General features: G+C 44.2%; 1 protein-coding gene across 1 annotated transcript in view; it reads right to left on the reverse strand.

Moving 5' to 3' along the window:
* Nucleotides 1-25,824, reverse strand: part of LOC126281581 (modular serine protease-like) — a 192,287-nt gene that overhangs the window by 143,878 nt on the left and 22,585 nt on the right. The window lies entirely within an intron of this gene.

Below are 25,824 nucleotides of genomic sequence, written 5' to 3' on the forward strand. Positions count from 1 at the left end.
CACAATATCAATAAAATAAATTCTTGTGGCAGTAACTAGTTACACAAATTAAAAAGGACCATCATATTTATTTAATTATGAAAATGTAATTGACATACAAAATGTTATATCCCTGTAGTTACCCTTGCCTTCAAAAAACCTAAGAGCTAAAAAAACTATTGGTCAGACTAAATTACGACAACGCTGGTGGTAGCGTCCGCGTGGGGGTGTTTAATTTTGCGCTCTAAACATTCTCGCTGGAAGCCGCGACTTCACAATTATTCAAGAAAAACTTGAATAGGACCTTTTTGTAGAAAATTAAACGTAGTTTATTTTTTTCTCCCGGGCTAACACTTTCTACGTATTAAAATGCATTTTGCATATTATCAGAAATAGTGTTTTAATGGTATAAAATGGACACATTCGAGGCGGCGCACGACCCTCACTCGTGCACTGGCATAACCAGTGACGGAGTGAGACTCGACTCGGGAACGTGATGGCAAAACGGATTATTCTCTACAACAGAATCACCTTCAAGGTAATTGTCGGAATCTCTTTAGGTCTGTAAGGCGCCAGGATTTTAATGACCTCTCTGTGGTTCTCTCACCGATTTCAGTGGCAGAGCATCCATTCACGCAATCATGCACCTTTTCATTCCTGATAGCAACGTCTGAATAATCACTGAAATACTATCGGAGGTTTTTGACAGATTCCTTCATTTCCATCTTTTTTCTCAATAGGGTCAGCTCTAAAAACAGTTACTAATTTCATGTTGAAGTTCCACCTATTTCAAGCATCAAAATACGATCAAAATGCTAAATCAACAAAAGTGATTGTCTACGTGTCTGTTTATACCAGGAGTCGTTGCATCAAAATTAAATAGTTAAAATATATTTTGAATGCTATCACAGCTAATGGTGTATCCAGACAGCGTGTAGAGAAGACGAGTTATCTCTAGGAACGAGGTTCTAGCCAAAATTTTCGGGACTAGTGTTGCCATCTGTTGAGAACCTTACCTTTGGACTAATGGTCACCATCACCCTCTAAGTAGTTCTCACCTGCACGTACACACCGGTTCCAGCTCTGCCACTGGTCAAACCTTTTCTGGAAGTCCTGTTCTTTGAGGGTGTTTAGAGAGGATTAAAGAAGCATAGCTGGTGGTGATTGTCAAACCGACGGCCTTTCAACCTGAGTTTCACTCTGTTTTGGGAAGGGCTCGAAGTCGCAAGCTGCCAAATCTGGCGATTGCGGTGGGTGGAGTACAACCGCCATGTTGTTTTTTGCCAAAAAGGTCCTGGTGAGCAAGGACGTGTGACAGGGCGCGTTGTCGTGGTGCAGCTGCCAGTTCCCTTGACGCCAAAGTTCGGGCCGTCGACGCAGTACGTTTTCACGGAGCCGTCTAAAACAGTCACAGTAGTACACGGAATTCACTGTTTGGTTGGGTGGGACGAATTCTTTGTGCTCAATTCCCTTGGTGTCAAAGAAAACGATGATCATGCTCTTCACTTTCCTCTTCACCTGTCTCGCTTTTTTGGGTCTTGGAGAGCCTGGGCCCTACCACTGGGACCATTGTTGCTTTATCTAGAGACACAGCTGGGTTATAACCGTAAATCCATTTGAACTACTGCAAGGGTCCCCGTAGCACTTTTCCCGAAATTCGCACAGAATGTGACACACACGCGCTGTTCCGTTCGTGGATCCATTGTAAAATCGCCACACACCACAGTGATTTCCGTAATACTCTGTGTTTGGACATGCAAAACGCCCTCCCAGCTGAATGCCACTCCGCACACTGACTCATCAGATACGCAGTTCTCGTCACCTACCGGCGCAAAGCTCTACTGTACTACTCCTTTCCAGGTGGCAGCACCAGTCCCGAAAATTCTGGATTCCATCTCTTAAGTCCGTACACGATGCCGCGCGAAACACGTTACGGAGGTATTCTCCGTTTACTCGTGTTTGTTTATTGTTAAGTGGAGTGATTTAAGACCAAAATTTTAAATTATGCACTATGTCTACGTGAAGGAGGACTGCCTTAACGCTACATGCAATACAGATATGAGTTGATATGCGTTTTTACTGTTACTAATATATTGACATAACCTACGTAAACTCTGCGTACTGTTCTACACTACTGGAGGGGAATTTGATTCTTACTCATCCTGTACGGCGGCTTCCCGGGAAAGGTGACTTCCCACACCACCACAAGCGCTGCTCGCTTTTCTGTTTACGAACTATACCTCCCCCGCATTTCTTGTCCCGTTCTCATATTTGAGTAGACAATCACTTCGCTGAGTTCATATTTATGCGGTAGACTAATAATTACTCACTTAATAAACTCAGACATTTGACAGCTCCAGCTACTGCGGTTTCTTACGTAATAGTTCACTTACCAACTGTAATTCTAACACTCTCAATAACTTGCCCCTAGTATGACACGCTGTCAATATGTATTCGACAACGTCGCTTTGTCAACCCTGTCAGTGACTGGAGAGTTTTTCACAGTTAGAGAGATTATAAAGTGCATCATCTCGGCCTCAACTATTCGAAAGTCTGAAGAGGTTGTAGAATGAAGGCTTTCACGACCGGGTGACATGGCTGTTGATATACTTTCCGGGATGTGAGGTCGTGGTCCAAGAACTTTTGTGCTCCTTACGTTTCGTCCAGGACTGCGCTGGACTTCCTCAGAGGCGCTGCTCCGCTCACGACCTCACATCCCGGAAAGTATATCAACAGTCTGAAGAGGCACAGAGTCTATAATTAGCTCTGCAACGTAAATAGGAACTCCAGATATATCAACGTAAGCAACGCATTACGGCAGATTACTGTTCTAGGCTTTAATATGATCAGCGCCATTCTATCAGACACATTGCAGTGCATCAATATTATATCTGCCAAGGTGGGTGCGTTAAATAGCCGCAAAATTAAATTTTGGACGTATGACGAACGTATCCGTTAGGAGAGTCACAGTGCTGCTTGTCTGTTAGCACTGGCGACTCTACGCAAACGTCGCTGCTCTCGGTCGTTAAGTGAAGGCCGTCGGCCACTGTGTTGTACGTGACGAGACATAATACCTGGAATGTGGTATTTTCGTCACTCTCGACACTGGACCTCGTATCACTGCTTCCGAAATGGAATATCCCATGAATCTTCTTTCACCTGCTACAGCGCGTTCAGAGTCTTAATTAACGTCGTGTGGCGATGATCACGTCAGAAACCTTTTCCCATGAATTACCTGAGTACAGACGACAGCTCCGCCAATGCACTGCCCCTTTATACCTTGTATACACGATACTAGCGCCATCTGACTATGTCCATATCTCTATCCCATTACTTTTGTCACCTTTGTATACACTGTCAACGATAGACAATAGCAAAGTGCCTCCGGAATGAAAACGATCTTAGTATATATACATCTTGACAGCCATTATTTGATCAAAAGCATCGGGACACCTGACTGGAAGCTGTCATCAAGGCTAAGGGTGGGCCAAAACCATTATGAATTCCAGCATTACCGATGGAGGACGCCACGAACTTTTAAGTCATTTTCCCTCTCGCAGGCATACGTTAAGTCAGGTGCTGGCAGGTCTCTTGGGGAATGGCAGCCCATTCTTCACGGAGGGCTGCACTGAGGAGAGGTATCGGTGTGGGTAGGTGAGGCCTGACACGATGTCGGCGTTCCAAAACATCCGAAAGGTGTTCTGTAGGATTCAGGTCAGGACTCTGTGCAGGCCAGTCCATTACAGGGACTTTAAACACGATCGTGCACCTGTTCATAATGCACGGCCTGTAGCGGAATGGTTACACGACGATAAAGATGCAATCGCCATCCCTGAATTGCTCTTCAACAGTGGGAAGCAAGAAGGTGCTTAAAACATCAATGTATGCCTGTGCTGCGATAGTGCCACGCTAAACAACAAGGGATTCAAGCCTCCTCTATGAAAAACACGACCACACCATAACACCGCCGCGTCCGAATTTTACTGTCGGCACTACATACGCTGGCTGATGACTTTCACCGGACATTCGCCATACCCACACCCTACCATCGGATCGCCACTTTTTTGTTATGGTTTTGGAGCGCAAAACTGCTACGGTCATTAGCGCCCGATCTGTGGCTTAGGGAAACCAAAAATGGAAATCAGCCGGAATGGGGGCGAAACTCAAAAAGCGGGGAAACTAAAAAACAGAAGCGTAGAAAACCACCAAAGAAGGGGGGTTGTTTCCCCAAAAAAGAGCTTCAAATGACCGACGTTATCTCACTTACACTAGTAAACTCGAGGACGCGATCGGCTGAGCGCATGTCATCTGCTAAAATGGAAGATATATCAGGCGACAGTTGTAGACGGGCGCGTAGCGGAGTAAAATAGGGGCACTCAAGTTAAAGGTGTCTTACCGTCCACTGTTGAGAGCAGTGGATACAAAGTGGGGGAGGATCGCTACTTTAAAGATGTCGATGGATAAAAAGACAGTGCCCTATCCGGAGTCTAGTTAAAATGACCTCCTCCCGACGACGAGTTCGGGAGGAAGAACTCCAAGCACAGGGAAGAGCTTTCACGTCCCGCAATTTAGCTAGTGTCCCTCCTCACCCCCGCCCCCTCCCCTTGCCGTCTGTTGCTCTTTTATGGCACGCACATTGGTCGACACTTCCCAATAATAATCTCTAACTGCACTAGTGGTCGGCACGAAAGTCGAGTTCTCAAGGTCACGGCCACTGTCTGACGCCAGCAGGGCCTGCGGGCTGTGATTCGCCCGCCGAGTTTGTTGCTGTGTAGGTACCGTTAGCGATGCGGGAGGTCAGAGCAGCTGAAGGATCAGTGTTACCATGCTATATCGAGTGTTCACGTCTGATCTCAGAGTCTTACTGTCTCCAGAAAGGTGCTTTGACGTGAATTCGGTGGTGAAAAACAATGCAGTAGCAACAGCCTACTTTTAATGCTCCTCCGGTCGGTGTGCGTAAAATGCGGAGAGACATCGTAAACAACAGAAAATTATATCGAACGTACTCAAGTTTTTTACTGATCTGGCCGACAATGAAGAAGCGAGGAATAACTTAAATTTTGTGCAAATTCATGAACTTAATGCTAAGGCGTGTGGTGTCTCCAAGGCTACTGTAGGCCATATTAGCAAATCTGTGTCATTGGCAGAATCTCCATTCATGAATGATTGTTTCTGTTTTCAATAAAAGGATTATGAACGGTATTTGCATATTAAGACAGAGGAGAGAGTGTTGTAGTTGTTGTTGTGGTCTTCAGTTTGGTTTGATGCAGCTCTCCATGCTACTCTATCCTGTGCAAGCTTCATCATCTCCCAGTACCTACTGCAACCTACATCCTTCTGAATCTGCTTAGTGTATTCATCTCTTGGTCTCCTTCTACAATTTTTACCCTCCACGCTGCCCTCCAATACTAAATTGGTGATCCCTTGATGTCCTACCAACCGATCCCTTCTTCTGGTCGAGTTGTACCACAAATTCCTGTTGTCCCCAATTCTGTTCAGCAGCTCCTCATTAGTTACCTAATCAACCCATCTCATCTTCAGCACTGTTCTGTAGCACCACATTTCGAAAGCTTCTATTCTCTTCTTGTCCAAAAGATTTATCGTCCATGTTTCACTTCCATACATGGCTACACTCCATACAAATACTTTCAGAAAAGACTTCCTGACAAATCTATACTGGACGTTAACAAATTTCTCTTCTTCAGTCATGATCAGTCTACATTTCATATCCTCTCTACTTCGACCATCATCAGTTATTTTGCTCCCCAAATAGCAAAACTCCTTTACTTCTTTAAGTGTCTCATTTCCTAATCTAATTCCCTCAGCATCACCCGACTTAATTCGACTACATTTCATTATCCTCGTTTTGCTTTTGTTGATGTTCATCTTATATCCTCCTTTCAAGACACTTAATTCCATTCAACTGTTCTTCCAAGTCCTTTGTAATTCTGTCAGAGACAGCAATGTCATCGGCGAACCTCAAAGTTTTTACTTCTTCTCCATGAATTTTAATACCTACTCCGAATTTTTCTTTTGCTTCCTTTACTGCTTGCTCAATATACAGATTGAATAACATCGGGGAGAGGCTACAACCCTGTCTCACTCCCCTCCAACTACTGCTTCCCTTTTATGTCCCTCGACTCTTATAACTGCCATCTGGTTTCTGTACAAATTGTAAATAGCCTTTCACTCCCTGTATTTTACCCCTGCCACTTTCAGAATTTGAAAGAGACTATTCCAGTCAACATTGTCAAAAACTTTCTGTAAGTCTACAAATGCTAGAAACGTAGGTTTGCCTTTCCTTAATCTTTCTTCTACGATAAGTCGTAGGGTCACAGTATTGCTTCACGTGTTCCAACATTTCTGCGAAATCCAAACTGATCTTTGCCGAGGTCGGCTTCTACCAGTTTTTCCATTCGTCTGTAAAGAATACACGTTAGTTCGATAATTTTCACATCTATCAGTTTAATAAGTCACAGCTGCAAAATACTATCAGCACCTTTCTTTGGGATTGGAATTATTATATTCTTCTTGAAGTCTGAGGGTATTTCGCCTGTCTCGTACATCTTTCTCACCAGATGGTAGAGTTTTGTCAGGACTGGCTCTCCCAAGGCCGTCAGTAGATCTAATGGAATGTTGTCTACTCCGGGGGCCTTGTTTCGACTCAGGTCTTTCAGTGTTCTATCAAACTCTTCACGCAGTATTGTATCTCCCATTTCATCTTCATCTACATCCTCTTCCATTTCCATAATATTGCCTCAAGTACATCGACCTTGTATAGACCCTCTATATACTCCGTCCACCTTTCTGCTTTCCCTTCTTTGCTTAGAACTGGGTTTCCATCTGAGCTCTTGATATTCATACAAGTGGTTCTCTTTTCGCCAAAGGTCTCTTTAATTTTCCTATAGGCGGTATCTATCTTACCCCTAGTGAGATAAGTCTCTACATCGTTACATCCCTGCTTAGCCATTTTGCACTTCCTGTCGATCTCATTTTTGAGACGCTTGTATTCCTTTCTGCCTGCTTCATTTACTGCGTTTTTATATTTTCTCCTCTCATCATTTAAATTCAATATTTCTCCTGTTACCCAAGGATTTCTACTAGCCCTCGTCTTTTTACCTACTTGATCCTCTGCTGCCTTCACTACTTCATCCCTCAAAGCTACCCATTGTTGTTCTACTGTATTTCTTTCCCCCATTCCTGTCAATTGCTCCCTTATGCTCTCCCTGAAACACTGTAAACCTCTGGTTCTTTTAGTTTATCCAGGTCCCATCTCCTTAAATTCCCACGTTTCTGCAGTTTCTTCAGTTTTAATCTACAGGTCATAACCAATAGATTATGGTCAGAGTCCACATCTGCCCCTGGAAATGTCTTACCATTATATAATCTATCTGATAGAGATTTAGGAACCAGGTTTTAAATTGTATCTACAGGGTTCTTCTATGTATACAACCTTCTTTCATGATTCTTTAACCAAGTTTTAGCTATGATTAAGTTGTTCTCTGTGCAAAAATTCTACCAGGCGGCTTCCTCTTCCATTTCTTAGCCCAGATCCATATTCACCTACTACGTTTCCTTCTCTCCCTTTTCCTACTACCGAATTCCAGTCACCCATGACTATTAAATTTTCATCTCCCTTCACTATCTGAATAATTTCTTTTATTTCATCATATATTTCTTCAATTTCTTCGTCATCTGCAGAGCTAGTTGGCATATAAACTTGTACTACTGTAGTAGGCGTGGGCTTCGTGTGTATCTTGGCCACAATAATGCGTTCACTATGCTGTTTTTAGCAGCTTACCCGCACTCCTACTTTTTTTAAAATCATTATTAAACCTTCTCCTGCATTACCCCTATTTGATTTTGTGTTTATAACCCTGTAGTCACCTGAACAAAAGTCTTGTTCCTCCTGCCACTGAACTTCACTAATTCCCTCTATATCTAACATTAACCTACCCATTTCCCTTTTTAAAATTTCTAGCCTACCTGCCCGATTAAGGGATCTGACATACTACGCTCCGATCCGTAGAACGCCAGTTTTCTTTCTCCTGATAACAACGTGCTCCTGAGTAGTCCCCGCCCGGAGATCCCAATGGAGGACTACTTTACCTCCGGAATATTTTACTGTATGGTTAAATGATGATGTCGTCCTCTTGGGTAAAGCTGCATGCCCTCGGGAAAAATTACGGCCGTAGTTTCCCCTTGCTTTCAGCCGTTCGCAGTACCGGCACAGCAAGGCCGTTTTGGTTAATGTTACAAGGCCAGATCAGTCAATCTTCCAGAGTGTTGCCCCTGTAACTACTGAAAAGGCTGCTGCCCCTCTTCAGGAACCACATGTTTGTCTGGCCTCTCAACAGATACCCCTCTGTTGTGGTTGTACCTACGGTACGGCTATCTGTATTGCTGAGGCACGCAAGCCTCCCCACCAACGGCAAGGTCCATGGTTAATGGGGCGGAGCGTGGGGGGGGAGGGGGGGAGAGTATCCAACGGCTAAAAAATACAGGCTGACATCGGTGAAAAAAAATTAATTACTCGGGCTGGGAGACCTCCGTTCTTCGTCTCCTCCGCTCCAATCGTTTCCGATTCAAAAGTGTAATGACGGACAGAAATTCTTGATGGATCGCAGATACATTGCAGTAGTAAGGGTGAAGCTTTTGGCGTACAATGCACTTCTTGCGTGTGAAGATACCAGGTCTCTAGTGTACTTGGATGAAACTTGGGTTTCACAGAACCACACCAATAAGGATATATGCCACGACTCCGAAAGAAACAGAGGTTTTTAAGTGCCTACTGGTACAGGTGGCCGATTAATTATCGCCCACGCTGGTTCATTAACCACAGACTTCATACCACATACCTAACTTGTTTCTTTGTAGCGGAAAAAGTTCTTGACAATCCGTTTACCATTCAGATATGGAGAAGTTTTTTAAGAATTGGTTTATTCGACTTGTCTGCGCTGGAAGAAGGGTCAATTATCGTGATGGATAACGCCAGCTACCACTCCTTTCAGGTAGAAAAGCTGCCATGTTCAAATTGGCTCAAGGCATGTATTATGGAGTGGTTAAAGAGAAAGAATGTTTCATTATCAGTCGATGAAACGAAGGCTGAACTACTGTCTAAGAAAGGAATCATATGTGCCAAGAAGAATTATGAATTAAATCAACTGGCAAACGAAATGGGACACAAGTGGTACGTCTGCCACTGTATTACTGCTAGTATAATCCCACTGCATTGATATGGGCCCAAGTAAAGCGAGAAGTAGCGAAAAGAAATGCTACTTTCAAATTTGCCAAGAGCTTCGTATGTTATTTTCTACGTATCAGCAATGTTACTCTGCAGGACTGGGAGAGGTGTGTAAAACACGCATAAGCTTTGCAAGAAACTGATTTCTTGAACCATGGTTCAAGAAATCATAGTGCAATCTGTGATGATACACCTGGCTGAAACGTGCGGCAGTGAATCTGAAGAGCCGTCCGAAGTGGCCGAGCGGTTCTAGGCGCTTCAGTCTGGAATCGCGCGACCGCTACGGTCGCAGGTTCGAATCCTGCCTCGGGCTTGGATGTGTGTGATGTCCTTAGAACTACTTAAATATAACTAACCTAAGTTCTAGGTGAGTGATGACCACATGTTACGTCCCATAGTGCTCAGAGCCATTTGAACCATTTTTTTTAAACCTGAAGACATGGAGCCAGAAGATCCTTTAGTTTAGGTAAGTGCTGTCTGTGTAAAAAGCTGACTTGATTTAAATGTTTGTCTATTCATTTCAGTTATAGAGGATATATTGCGAATGTTTTTCCCTTACAGTAGAGGTGTGATAAACTTATCGTGAGTGGTGGCGATTAGTTTACTCGACAGTAACTATCAAAATAAGATTGTCAATTCTGCATTAATTAACAACAGTTTTTCCTAAAAACCTGTATCGAATGTCTTTACATTCGGATATAATCTTACTGCATTCGGTTTACTTGTACATTCGAAATTTAGCTACTTTTTTCATAGAAGGATTTACTGCTGTTTCGTGGTAAGGATAATGCACTTCATGAAATGACAAAACGTTGTGGTGCCTTTTTATCGACTGTATATGAAGGGCTTATTTCAGTAGTGGTACAAGTCCGCTTAAAAAAAATGAAGGTATCCTCACGGACGTACTCACACAAGTCGTTTTTAATTTATTTGCATTGTGGGACAGCTCCAGCTTCGTCCTGCTGCCAACAGAGAGCACCTGAATGGTGACGCATTAGAGAAAGCAAGCAGGAATTCATTTCAGTAGTGGTACAATCCGTGTGCTTTAGTGCATTGCAGCGTGGTGCTATTTCTCGCAAAGAACGTATTCAAGTGCATTATCAAGTGACTGAAAATATGGAACATCAGTTGTATCACAAACCATTGCAGGTAAAAAAAGAAATTACTTTTCTCTCAGCATCATAGGCATTTTGTTCCAAAAAAGGAATATGAGATAATGGAGGTCGTGTTGGCAGTAACAATGGAAAATGAGTGTGTCCATCGTAATTTGAAAACATACGTATATGTGAAATAATCATCTGGTGCTGTATAAATCATGACTTGTGTTACTTTCTATGTAGATAGCAGTACCGATGACGACGAAACTTCCAATGAAAGTGCAACAGGAGACTGCGGCTGCAGCGTTTCCACAGGTATCAGTAACAAATATGCAAACAAAAGGGGAGTGTACTCGAAGCAAGAAGGGTGCAAGGAAAACGGACACACAGGAAAACCTTTTTCTCTTTCGAATATGCAACACTGGGGAGTTAAACGTCACAGCAACTGGTAAAATAATTCCTCCGAAAACATTTCGCAATGTGTACTGCAGGTGTGAACGTAAATGTTTCAATAAAATTTCAGAGGATGAGGAAGTGTTATTTGACAATTCCTGGGCTATGGGAGACATTAATCGCCAAAATAGTTATCTGACTGGTTTATGCACGTATCACTCAGTTAACCGTCGACAACCAACAGATGGCTCTGGTTCTCAGAAAAGCTGTATTTATGAATATCGATTACATGTGAACGGAAACTGTGCAATAGTATGCAAGAAGTTTTTCCTGAATACTTTTGACATTTCTAATGGACGACTCTCTAGGCTTTTAACAAAAAATAATGAAGAAGGTACACCTCACCTTTATGGAAGAGGGCAAACATCAGAAGAAATTCTCTGTACCGGAAGGTCTCATCAGTGATGTAAAGGAACACATCAAAAACTTTCCAGTTTCCGGGAGCCATTATGCAAGGAAGGATAATCCCCACAAAAGGTTTTTAAATCCTGAGCAGTGTGTGGGCAAAATGTGCGATTTGTACAAAGATAAATGCATATCTCAGAGTAAAGAAATTCTGGGGGGGAGCACATCTATCGAAATATCTTTCACAAAGACTTCAACCTGTCATTTCGACCAAGTAAAGGCGCTTGTTCTTTTTGTGACAAATTGTGCTTTGAAATGAACGGTGGTACCAACGCAGCAGAAAGAAGAAAGCTTCAAACTGGAAAGTAGCTTTACCTAAGGAGGGCTGAAGCTGCAAGAACAGCAATGGCTACAGACACAGCATTTAGTGAAGAGGCAGATTCCAGGGTGTTCATGTTTAGGAAATGGAAGTGCTTTTTGCAGGTCAAAGGTAAACTGACAACATCGATATCGTACTGCAAGCGAAACCTGTACGTGTATAATTTTGGTTGCCACAATTTAACTGACGGCAGAATCCATACGTATTTTTGAGATGTACCTATTTCCTGTGAACCCCTTGATCCAGATGTTTCCTGTCTATTGAAACATATTGAAAAGTGTGTCACGTGTCACTGTCCGCAACTACCTATTTTTGAGAAGTGTGTGTGTGTGTGTGTGTGTGTGGGGGGGGGGGAGGCAACATAAACATTGTACATAAACCTGTTAATGTGTCACTTTCATTAGTGATAGGAAATGTTTAATTTCAGCTGCATTATAGGCAGAAAAGTGGAGGTAATGGTGCTGTACCACTATTGAAATAAAATAAATTGATGACACAAACAAATAGAAAGAAAGGTTCATATCTAGCAACAAGCCATATACCTGAATATTTCTGGTACGAGTATCTCAACTGTAGATTTTTCAGCGCTTATTTAACTTTAGGATTCTGTACCTCACAATGACCAAAAATGGAGTTGTTAATGCGCTGTTTATATATGAGGAGCTTATTTCAATAGTGGTACATCAGAACAGTCCCAGCACTTGTTCTGATTCTCCGAGAAGAGCATAGAAATCTATGTTTGACGACTTACAAATAGCTAGAACATAGAATTGTATTTCTCTAGCCATCGGATACTATCATCTGATTATTCTGGCCAGTAGCTTCAATGCACTGTCATATAATAAAGTAATACAAGGTAATGTCCATAATAAAACTGTCTTCTCCGCCCACTAGGTTTACAAATTTCGTCCATCATTACAGTTTCTGAATTAAAAACCAAGACAGGGGCATTGCAGTAGTAAGAATGAAGGTTTTGTGTACCAAGCACGTATTGCATGCTGAGAGTACTAGGCTTACAGCAAATTTAGATAAAACTTGGGTTTCACAAAACCTTTCGAACCAATATTTTGCAAGACTTCAGTGAAAATATAGGCTTCAAAATAACTACAATTACTTTTGCGTAGCGTATATTGGCGTTTTGAGTAATGAATGCAATGACGAAGGATATATATTAGCAGCCAGTAAAATATCTTCGGGAAGTAAGGAATATTCTCGGTCATATTAAAGCGAACCTTCCAAACAAAACTCTTGTCGACTGCCTACAACGACCTACGCGCTGCTGCGCACGGAATATTGCGGAAGTAATTTGCCTCTGTACCTGATACGATACAATAATGATGTTAGTTTTTTTAACACAATAACTTGTCTGAAATGCTAACAAAAATAATTTTTTATTGTGGTCTTCAGTCCTGAGACTGGTTTGACGCAGCTCTCCATGATACTCTATCCTGTGCAAGCTGCTTCATGTCCCAGTCCCTACTGCAACCTACATCCCTCTGAATCTGCTTAGTGTGTTCATCTCTTGGTCTCTCTCTACGAGTTTTAACCTCCACGATGCCCTCCAGAACTGAATTGGTGATTCCTTGATGCCTCAGAACATGTGGCACAACTTGACTAGAAGAAGGGATCACTTGGTAGGACAAATTTCTCTTCTCCCCAGTTCTATTCAATACCTCATTAGTTATGTCATCTACCCATCTAATCTTCAGCATTCTTCTTTAGCAACATTTGAAATTATCACTATACAAAAAACTGGCATTGCTGAAAGGCGGCGAGATGACCTTGAAACCCTATTTTCGTGCCAGCCGCTATAGTGGGGAGACAAGAAGCAGGAAAAAGCGCGCATGTACTACGATTGACACTAAGTCGAAAGCTGACACACCGAAAATACAAAAAACGAAAAAGTATGTTCAGACGAAGACGCAGCTGTCAACCTTTTTGCGATATATTTTTAAGTCCCAGTCGTGCCAGCATACGCTGTCGAGGGGAGCCACACGCGCACTCAAAAAGTACATGAATCCCTTTTACAAATTTTCCGCTTCCACTGAAGGGATTGACGTCCATGGAGATAGAATAAGAAACTTTGAAGTTTACCGATGACATTGTAATTCTGGACGAGTCGGCAAATATGTTGGAAGATTTATGGAATGGATAGTTTACTCAAAAGATTATCAGAGAAATATCAACAAAAGTACATCTACCAGTGTCAGTTTAGTGTCCAAATGAGAAAACTCATGTTACATTATGAAATGAGACACTAAATGTAACTTTCTTATTGCCTTATTCATTCCATTATCCTTGTATTAAAGATGACAAAGTGCAGACTGGAAATGTAACGAAAAACTTGTCTGAAAAAAGAGAAATTTGTTAACTCAAAATACAAATTTAAGCGTTAGGAAGTCTTTATTTGCTCTGTATTATCGCACATAGTGGGGCATGGATGATAAACCGTTGAAGTTTTTAAAATGTGATGCCAGAGAAGAAAGCTGAAGCTAAGGTCAGTAGCACGAGGTACTGAATGCAAATCGGGAAGAAAAATTTAAGACAGAACTTGACCAAAGGAGGACTATGTTGAAAGGACACATTTTGAGTTACCAAGGAATAATTGGTAACGGAGGGAAGAGTGTGCTTGGTGCGGGAGGGGGGGGGGGGGGGGGGGGAAATTGGGTTGTTTGGGAGAAGACACAAAAATCGAGGTCATCGGTCTCATCGGATTAGGGAAGGACGGGAAAGGAAGTCGGCCGTGCCCGTTCAAAGGAACCATTCCGGCATTTGCCTGGAGAGATTTAGGGAAATCACGGAAAACTAAATCATAATGACCGGACGCGGGATTGAACCGTTGTCCTCCCGAATGCGAGTCCAGTGTGCTAACCATAGCGTCACCTTGCTCGGTGGGGGGGGGGGGGGGGGGGATGATAAAAGGGATAAAAATTATTAAGAGTCTGAAGGATGTATGTTGCAGTAGTTAGGATGGCGTGGAGAGCTGCATCAAACCTATACTGTGCATGACTTTCATCTCTGCATGTCTTCTGACTGAAGACCTCAAGAACATGCTACTTTTTTTATTAGGTCAGTGTAGTCGTCATTGCCTATAGGTCTTACAAGTCTGTAAGCTCGAGCCGTGTGTTTTGATACTTAACAACGCTTTGAGAGGAGTGTGTGGGAAAAGTGTAGTGGCTCGTAGCACAATATCAACCTGGTGTGCTCGTTTCCGTAAAGGCCGGGTAAGCACTGAGAATAATCCAAGAAATCAAAGGCAATCAACTGCAATAGACTTTAGCAATAACCTGAGATATCTAATGATATTTTGACAAGATCGATGAAAAAGACGAGTGGAAACTGCATATGGGGCCAGAATGTGTGCCACTCCTGTTCAGAGAATCATAACTCAAAAGGTAAAGATGTGAAAAGTTGCTGCCATATGGGTTTACCATGATTTCAGTGAGGAGCAGAAAGCAGGTCGCAAAATAATGACATCAGCGTTATCGAAAAGAAGAACGTTTCTGAAAAAGATTGTGGCACTTCATGAAACATGGATACGAAATTTGCCGGACCTCACGTCTCAGTTGTCGCAAAGGAAAAGGTCCGACTTGATCATCTCTTCGAATGATATGGCGTCGTACTTACAGATGGATACCTCAGGGGACTTCTGTAACACGCCCACACTACAAGCGTCACATGCTTGCAGCTGGTGTTCCCATTTTGCACGATAATACAAGACACTATTTTGCTCTACCTATGAAAGAAGCACTGGACAAATGTGGTTGGGAAATATTTCCCCAGCCACCATATAGTCCTGATATGAGCCCACCAGACTGATTTGTTTCCCAAATAGAAGGTAATCAGATAGTACAACCATAAATGTGCCCTATCCGGAATACAAAAGTTGCCAAAACTTTGTGAAGCTGTTGTAAGCAAGAATGGAGATTATATTGGATGCCTGTTTAGGTATTTTCTAAAATAAGAAAATTTCGTTTCAGCAATGTACGTTGATGTTTCCCTGTAGACAGTCATTTGCGAAACTACTGCACGCTGGAAGATAGGACAATGGACACTCAAATTTTTTCTTCAATTCTATCAGAAAAGAAAATTGTGTAGTTTCATTGGTACTGGTGGGGTTCATGCTTGTATGTTTGTAATCAGTAGAGATGGGACCTAGTGTTCAGCAACCTCGCCGAAAGAAACTATTGTTGAAAACTCGAAACTTCTCATCCACCTAAGAATGACGTCAGAGCAATACAGTGATCATCTAAACAGAAGCTAAGATACATTACGTAATTCAGGTGTTGAACGTGAGAATGTTTGAAGCTGGAGATAACATTGCGTTTGTTGTCGGAACTGCTACGTCCTAAAATAAAGTACCCATACCGCGACCCGAACTCTATATGGAGGAAAACTGTTCATTTGTATTTATTATTTACCATCTTCAATAGTATGAAGCGAAAGGCTCTGATGTTTGAAAATCAGAGAAAATACCCTTAATTTCTGTTCTTTGTATTTTCGTCATTAACTGTACATTATATTCTTTGGGTAACTTCTGCATTTGCACAGCTGTGCTTTTGTCGAAGCTTGGCTGTTTCGCCCGTATCTTCGCGATGGCTTCATATTGACCTTAGAGCACCTACAGCACTGTCTAATAATGTTCGCTACCTGCATTTAATTTTATTAAATGTTCCAGATCAGTAACGCCGACCTCGATAACTGCTCGATGTTCATATTGCAAAGACTCTTCTCCATCTGCAGTACTTATTAACGTCTCGGAAGCACGCAAGTCTAAAGTGTGACTAACAATCGTTGCATTTATTGCGTAACTGTCCATTTTTCTCAGTTTACCGCTTAATGTCGCATTTATCGGAATGCCACCTTACCTAGAAAAACACGAAACTGATCAGTTTCGTATCGTAAAAGTTGGTAAGCCTCGAAACTCTCAGTTTGGAAAACGACTTTCACCAATGCGCGCCTTTCATATTCGGTGGCTGGCAACAGTGGTTCAAAACTTACACGGAGAAACTACGCTGCGGGATTAAGCTAGGCCTTATAGCGAGACATTCTTCACGACTTGCATGCGAACATGGTCGCAGTGAGGTTCTATCCGCAAAACAGACACTGACGTGAGCGGCAGATGTTTGTACGCCTGGCAGAATGGCTGAACAATGGAACCACTGCTCGCCAGCCTTGAGAACTGCAAAAGGAAACAAAACGTGCCTCCGTGCCTGCTTAGTGAGGCGATTACAGGGACTATTTTATGTTCGGGTCAATATATCCTACGAATCATTTTAGCCGGCCGCGGTGGTCTCCCGGTTCTAGGCGCTCAGTCCGGGACCGCGCGACTGCTACGGTCGCAGGTTCGAATCCTGCCTCGGGCATGGATGTGTGCGATGTCCTTAGGTTGGTTAAGTTTAAGTAGTTCTAAGTTCTAGGGGACTGATGACCACAGAGCCATTTTTTTTACGAATCATTTTCGTACAAGCTCCACAAGTAGATAAGCTGTATTGCAACGAAAAGATGATTACGTAATCACACTGTGTACTCCGGTTGTGACTGGTAGGTGTCCTGATCGAGGGATACGCTGAATACAAAGCTACCACAAAGTTTTTTTTTTGCAATAGACTCTTATACCAACAACAATTTTGCAGCGTTGTTAATATTGCTACCAGGGCCGTCCGTAACGTTACTTAAGAAGAAAAGGTACTGTTCTCTCGCATGGTTGACATTCAGCGATTTTTGATCGTCCCGGGGAGAAACAGCTAGTAGGTACTATCATCTACAGAAGATTGGGATTTTGAATGCCGAAAACACAACAAAAAAAGAAAACAGTGTCTTAATTCAAAGATGAGAATAAAGGAGTCATTATCCCTCGACGAAAATGTCGCTATTACAACGCGTCACGTTGCTGTCACATACCATGAAGCTGTTGGGAAAGTTCATAGAAGTAAGAGTTACAAAGATAGCCTAAGGAAGAACGTGGATTCGGGAAAGACCGAGGTACTAAGCTTCTACTATGGATCTTATTTTTTGCAATAAAAGTGCTGACAGAAAAATACTGAGGATATGGAAGAAATCATGTGACAGGTTCGAAGAATACTGGCAACTTTAAGTCTTCCAATATCCACAAATACAAACGTTCCCATATTTTGAAAAACATGAAGTACCTAACTGATAAAGTCAAGATTCTATACCAGAAGTGTTACAGCGGTGTCCAGATAAGCAACGAACATTCAGAATGGTTTGAAACAAAGAGGTGTGTCCAACAAGGAAGTCTTCTATCACAATACCTGTCTGTGTTCTTGATATATTTTATGATCTTGCCCATTACTATTACAGACAGTGAAATAAATGCCCCGGTGTTTGCTAATGATTTGATTGTGTTAGGAGAGACAGAAGATGAAGCACAGAATAAACTTAATGATCGAAATTTTTGAATGTGTTGTTACTGACTAAAAATAAGTAAACCACAGGGAGACGCAAGGAACAACCCCATATACACCGAAGATCCATAGAAACTGGTACACTTGCCTAAAACCGTGCAGGGCCCCCGCGACCACGCAGAAGTCCCGCAACACAACGTGGCATGGACTCTAGTAATGTCTGGAGGAAACTGACAACATGAATCCTGCAAGGTTGTCCATAAATCAGTATGAGTACGTGGGCGTGGAGATATCTTCTGAACAGCACGTTGCAAGGCATCCAAGATACGCTCAATAAGGTTCACGTCTGGGGAGTATGGTGGCCAGCGGAAGTGTGGCTCCAAGAACACTCTTCTGAGTTTAAATTCTGTAGAAGTTTTGAACCTATTGGGTGCCACATTGTCCTGCTGGAATTGCCAAGTCCGTCGGAATGCACAGTGAACATTAATGGGTGCATACGTACATATCACCTGTCGGAGTCTCTATCTAGAGTTATCAGGGCCCATTATCACTCAAACTGCACACGCCCGACAACATCAAAGAGCCTCCAACAGCTTGAACATTCCCTTCTGACATGAAGGCTCCATGGATTCATGAAGTTGTCTCCTTACCCGTACACGTATTTCGTTGAATGGTTCACACGCTGGCACTTGACGACGGCCCAGCATCGAAATCTGCAGCAATTTACGGAAGGGTTGCACTTCTGTCATGCTGAACAATTCTTCAGTCGTCTTTGGTCCAGTTGTTGTTGGATCTTTTTCTGGCCGCAGCGATGTCGGAGATTTGATGTTTTACCGGATTCCTGATATTCACGGAACACTCGTGGCGTTCGGGAAAATCCCCGCTTCATCCCTACTTTGGGAATGCTGCGTGCCATCGCTCGTGCGCCGACTATACCACCACGTTCAAACCCACCTAAATCTTGATAGATCGGTCACTGCTGCTACAGTAGCAGGCTAACAACTGCGCCAGGCACTTCTTGTCTAGGCACTGGCGAGCGCAGCGCCGTATCCTGCCTGTTTACGTATCGCGGTCTTTGAATACGCATGCCTGTACGAACTTCTTTGGCGGTTCAGTGTATGAACTGAACGCGAGACTCCCACTTATCTCTTCAGTGCAGATGCACACAGGCTCGAACTCTTACTGGACTCGCCGAAATGCGGCGACTAATGAGGGCAATGGGCAAGGAGCACTACGTTAGTGGTATGCGGTAAGTTGGGAATTTGGGTCTGACATGAGGCGTGATAGGGTAGTCAGTGGTCATCGTAAGTGCACGGTGTCGGGATGACTAGTTGGCCGTCAGTGACGGCGCAATAACGAAGTGTGCTTGCCGTCCCGCAAGTTTTAGGAGTACGCATGTTAAGTTCACTGAAGTTACATGTCGAACTCGTATAGGGAAAACACTATCAAGATTACGTTCCAAGCGGAATATCCACTACCACGAGCACATGATGTAGAAAACGTCCTGTGGATCCTAGACGCAGTTCACCACGCAAGACAACATTGGTATTCATTTTTCGATCACGGCCACTATAGTCGACGTTAAGACGATTAACGAAAAAGCGTGCACTAAAGTGGTTGCCGGTGCTGCAGGCAAGCAAGTTTAGGCAATCAGATGGACATACAGGTTACGGCGTGAGGACCCTCCGGGTATTCGAGCTACTTTTTGAGGTACCTGCAGACTCAGTCCTGTACGGCTTAAGGGCGGTGCTAACTGTCATTAGCCATGTGGCTGAGAAGCGGCAGAGTTACTCTGCAAGTACGGGATACGTTGTAAAATAGAGGTCAAAATCGAACTCACGAAGCATGTTTCTTCATACTTAAACATTGCCGGTTGTCGCTCGATATTCACTTTCGATGGACAACTGTGCACATGCTCAAGATGTGGACAGGAGGGTCATGTTCGCTCTGATTGACCTTCCCTCAGAAGAACGGGTACTTGATCAGCCGCTGCAAACAAACATGTTCCTCCTCCGTTTATACCAATTACGTATGCACAAGTTACAGCACCTACGACGTCTGGCGGTGGGGATCGGGATAGGTGACCCGGCAGGCGGACATGCTATTAACGACGCACGTACCACCGACTCGCTCCAGAGGGAGTCGCCAGATAAAAGGCAATTACCACCGCACAACGAGCGGATGGATGTTGATCTACGAGTGGTACCAAAACAAGCTTTCCTCTCTGAAGTGCAGAGGAGTCGGATCTACACTCACATTCTGACGGAGACTCACGTCCGGAAGCAGTGCTCGCCCTGCAAGCACAGGAAACGCCTTCTGACGACTGTCTTGTGTGTCTCTCTCTGCAAGAGAGTACTGATTTCGACATTGAACGGGTATGCAGGAGAAGAATAATCCATCGTGTCAGTTCCTAAGGAGGCAGCAGTGTCGGTCGATGCCTCCGTATCAGGAGCGTCCATTACAGAGATGGAGGGGGGCAACGGAAAACCTACACAGTTGATGATAATGAGTTGATTTTTCGTCAGGGCGCTGATGACTGATGTTGAGCGCCCCCTCAACCCAACAGGAAATCTGCATGTGGGGACAGCCATGAGAGCAGTTTATAACGTACTAAAGTCTGCCGCCCTTCCCCACCAGTTTACAAAATTTCACCAACCAGGCCTCATTCCTAAAGTCTGTTAAAACTGGTATCGGTATCGGTATCTGCGAGGATGGTGGACAGATCTCCAGCGAGACCGGGGGCTGCCCTAATATCAGCATATAGTACACACGCAGCCACAATATGCTGAACCGAAAGCGGCACGCCACAAACTTCACAGAAAGGTGGAAGCCACGTGTGAAAGGGCAATTCTCGATGCGCAGTCTGGCAAGCAAAACCTCCTTCCAGCGGCCAGGCTGACACGAAGTCCGCCAAGCTTTTGTGGTCGGTTTGAGCGACCACAGTTTGTTGTCCGTCACCTGCAACTATTCATTCTCCCACTGACGCATGATGCATCTGTCAGAATCATGCAACGCGATGGAACATTGATGGACGGCACCATCCCGACATACTTCCTTGGCAGCTTTATCAGTCATGTCGTTACCCTGTATCCCAACGTGGCCAGGTACCCAGCAAAAGATCACATCCTTGCCATGGCGTTGGAGCGCTGTAAGCAGCCATGGATGAGCTGAATCAGCGAGGCTACTGGATCCATTTGGTGAAGCGCTTGCAATGCACTACGAGAGTCGGAACAGACAAGAAAACTCGTACGCAGATGTCTGTGAACCCTCTCCAGTGCCATTAGGACGCCATATAACTCCGCATCATAATTTGTAAATTGTTCTGGAAGACGCACTTTAAAACCCTATCAGGGAAAACCACAGAACAGCCTAGAGAATTCCCCTGCTGGGATGCATCTGTTTAAATAACGATAAAAATTGGTACATACTTAAAGTAGACGAAAACTACAGGTGTAAAGCATCCGGTCGTGGTGTAGTGCTGGATGACACAGCAGAAGAGGCAGCCAGTGCATCTTCTCCAGCCACCGGTTCTAGTAGTTCCCGTTGGAGTTCTGGAGTAACCGTGGTGTGCGTCAAACCAACGACAGCAGCAATGATTCCTCGGTCAATCTCTTCTCCATATCTGGAGTACAATTTTTCGGATAGTGCACCAAGCTTAAAATCACTTTGCGTTCCATCCCTGCGTGTGTGTCTTAGGAAGGCCCAATGCCGCTTCGGTGTTTTCGTGCCCGCGAGAACCTACTCAGCTTTGGGGAGTTACATCGGCTACCAAATAGGTCCTTATCGTAACACAACGACAGCCATCTCCTGTGGACATCATGATAATACAGACGACAGGGTGGCGTTAGGGAGACCAAACAAATCGCCACTGCATACGCTGACGGCTGCCTCTGCGAATCGATATGACTGTCGTTCGCCCTCGAAGTCAACTATTAACATCAATACTATCCGGTCGTGCTGTTACGTGACATTTGCGGCCGACATGGACGTGGCCTTATTGCAAGAGGTAAACATTCTTGGCTTCCTGGGCATCTCTGAATATACGGCATGCATACCGTATGCGTCGGATATGAACAGTGACGTCGCCATATTTCTGAAAGATGGTTCAGTAGCCACCAATGTACCTTACCTACCCAATGTCTGGGCATGGCGCTTAAGGTCCAAGTGACACACCACATCAATGTTTACGCATTGTCCGGCACCAGCAAGAGACCTGAACGCTCGCTATTCTTTACTAAGGAATTAATGCAATTAAGCCGAGGGAGGAAAGATGGTATGATGATCAGGGGCGCTTTTAGTTTTACACAATCTTTCAAGGACAAAATTCCTCGCCGTTCACCATGCCTATCACTCGGCGCTGTCATTTGCGGGCTTGGTTTGGTAGACACTTGGGACATAGTATGGGTTTCACATACTTCACGGAACAGATTGTCAGCATAGTCATCTAGCAGAATTCACTGGATATATACCTCTCGCTCTCTAGGGGTTGTGGTCATGGTAGAGTTGTGGGAGCAGCATTTACTGACCACACTGCGTACATCTGTACCATTATGCCTCGCAGTTCGTGGAAATTTAACACCGGTTACCTGACCTCACTAGAATGTCAAGCGGCGGTGGGAGACATACGCTCCTCGTCGTAAGCACAGTCTCCATGTAAGTCTGCTTTACTGTGCTTGTTGGACTGTGCCAAGCCGGCCTCCGATCCACAATGAGAACGTTTAGTAGTGAAGGTGTGGCACGGAGGGGCCATCCTCTGTCGGTCGGGTGATGGGAGCATAACGTAACACTGCCTATGACTCAGCACAGCGAAAGCGAAGACTGACGCAACAACATTTGGAAGGATCCATCATGCGTACATGTCAATGTCACAGTCAGAATCGCCAACGTACGGCCCTCCTTGTACCGTATAGACGTGGAAAGAAAGCGCAAATCAGGACTTGCATCCATGAGGTGACGACAGAATATGGTGAACTATGCTTTGTCATGTCACGCGAAGAGACAATCAGACACCAATTACTCTCACCTGTATGTGGAGAAGCGATTGACCCAGCGATCACTGCTGTTGTCGCTGGTTTGACGCACAACACGGTTACTCCAGAACTCCTTCTCCAGCCACTGGTTCTAGCAGTTGCTGTTGAAGTGTTGGATGCCACAGCAGAAGGGGGCAACCAATGCGTCACCAGGACCGGATGGGCTACACGTGGAGTTTTGTAGGATGTTCCCGGGGCTGCTGGCACGCCGTTGGACTGCTGTATGTGCAGAACTCATAAGGCCACAGGAGCACATTCCGGCTGCCTTTGTGGAAAGCGGCAACATCCCAAACCGTAAACCTCGCGCAGAATCACTTATTACGGACTACCGACAATTAACCTTGTTGAACTGTGATATGTAAATCTTCACGTCTCTACTGGCAGCTCGAATTCGGTGTACGACATGCCGTGTCCTATCAATGGAACTGGAATCGATGAGTGGAACGCATAATACCCGCGCTTCCCTGCGCCGCTACTGGGACCTGATTGTCCTCGCTAAGGTGCATCGTGTGCCGGGAGCGCTGGCTGCGATAGACTTCAGTCTAGCAGTTAATCATTTGATCGCGTCAGTCATATGTACTTATCTTCGGAATATGCATTAGCAGCTCGCTTTCGTCGAGGTGGTGCTCCATCTCCTACGTGGTAGAACATCGAAAACGCTTGTCAGTGGTACACTGTCTAACACCTTGCACATTCACCGCTATTAGACAGGGATTCCCTGATCGACAATACTGAACAGTTTCTATTGTGCAGTCTTGATGCACGCAGTGCACCTGAAAACGAAGCCACCAAGTTCGTCAGAAAGAGTTAATATCAGATCATCTTCATACGCAGAGCCTTTGATTGGTTAGCCACTTGAGCTGAAGCTTTGGGGAGCTGTATATACATGTACATAAAACGATGGCCTTTAATATCCACTCGCGTGACATCTGCAGGCGTCTCCCCACTCAGACTGTGCGATAAAATACGCTGTCTTGTTATTGAATTCACGGACGACATCGCACGCTCGAAGACCCTTAATTATCGGAGCCTCGTGCAACACATCCGTACTGGACTTTGGGATCATCGTCTCAGTGCTTTGGACGATCAACGGACTGATTTTTTTTAATTTCTGTCGGGGTATCACGAATTTTTCAGGTAACGCAAACGCTACCGATACTAAACACACAGCTCGGAGCCTCATGGCGCCATTCGGTTCATTTGTCACTGCTGGAATGATATTTAAGGTTCGATACCACTCCCTTATTCTTCCTAAATAACGAGACGGACTTTGCTCGATTATCTACACTGACAAAGCAGTGTCTCTGTACGTTGGTATGTACCTCAAGATTTGGCGGCGATGCCCGAGCAACCTCACGGGCTTACTGATGGAGGCTCTGGTACCATCTTCCCTTTACCCTCCGTTGGTGCTCCCTAAGATACCGGTGACATTTTCCTATTTCGGGAAGTTTTATCTGGAGTATAACTACCAGCGGGACCTTCTCCCCGCCTCTCGCTTACTAATGGCAGATGACATCTACCTCGCACTACTTCGCCGCCGGTCGCCTAATATCGTCGAATTGACGTGTCCCACCGTGCATTGGAACGTAGCATGGCGCACTTTAAACGAGGCAACGCTGGATTCAGACGTACGTGCGACCTGGTACTTGACAGCGAACAGAAAGCATTGCAGTGTGGGTCCTATGGAGTGTCTCTCGAGTAGATTCGCGTTTGTGTGTGAACTGCAACTTTCGTAATACAGACGAAAACCGAACTACATTGTGGGCCGGCGGAAGAGACCTGGTATTTTGTGCATCAAATGTTGGCTCTGTTTTTACGAATGTCGCCCGCTTACGTCAATCCACTCTCCTCTACCCGAGGACGAAACAACGCTGTCTCAGGGATCAGGGGTCACGCGATTCAGTATTTATTTGGAGGTGGTATTATAGGACTACAGGTATTCTAGTTTTGGAACTATTTAAACGAACGTCATTGTGTTATCGTGAAGAACCCTAAGTACTGTCAATACTTTCCGAACTTCTTGCGGAGCACCTTCCACAACCCGCCCCGTAGCTGGATTGTTCATAGCGGGAGATAACTTTGATACACTTATACTTACGAGATGAATAGATAACGGTATCTACACGTCATTATGGCATGGCTACTCGTGAAGATGGGGCGTAGCGTCCATGGCGTATCGACGTCTGATGTGCGTGTTACGGAAGTGTAACTTTTTTTTTTTTTTTAAAAAAAAGAGAGAAATCTTGGAAAAGGCGGATTATTTACTGTCAATAAATAAATGAATATTCTACTGTGGTCTCCATCGCCAAACAGGTACATATGGAAGGCGTAAATGGCATCATGTCCAGGCATCGTAAAATTACCTCTTCCACTTTGCCCTTAGGACCATTCCTTCTGTTTCTTGTATAAATCGGGCACACCCGCATAAAAAAGTGGAAAAGAAAACAGATGGCTTAGTGGTCAGAATATCTGCCTAGTAAGCAGGTGACCTGGGTTAGAATCTCAGTCCAGTACAAATTTTCAACTTTCTCCATTGATTTTAATAAATGCCCACTTGCAGCCAATGTCTGTTTATACATGGTGTCTGTTCTTTCGAACATGTCCAGCAGAAATTACAAATTAAGACACAAAGGAATACAGTGTTCAACAACTATAAGACGAAACAACATTGTGGATGGAAAACACTACAGAGCCAAGGTGCTGAACTACTGTATAACTATGATGCGTAGACTATGGAAGAAATCATACGAAATTATGGTGACAAATTTTTGTATTTGCTCCAGAGCACACTAAATAAATCTGCAACGTTGTCAGCTTGCGTCTTTCAACTAGCTGAACTTTGGTTTTCGGTTATTCTTCGTAACCTCAATGTCTGCGAGGATCTAAAAGAGATGGGATGCAAATGACAATGGCTGCATGTAGTTGTAAA

Source organism: Schistocerca gregaria, chromosome 7, assembly GCF_023897955.1.
Source record: "Schistocerca gregaria isolate iqSchGreg1 chromosome 7, iqSchGreg1.2, whole genome shotgun sequence".
NCBI classification, from domain to species: domain Eukaryota; kingdom Metazoa; phylum Arthropoda; class Insecta; order Orthoptera; family Acrididae; genus Schistocerca; species Schistocerca gregaria.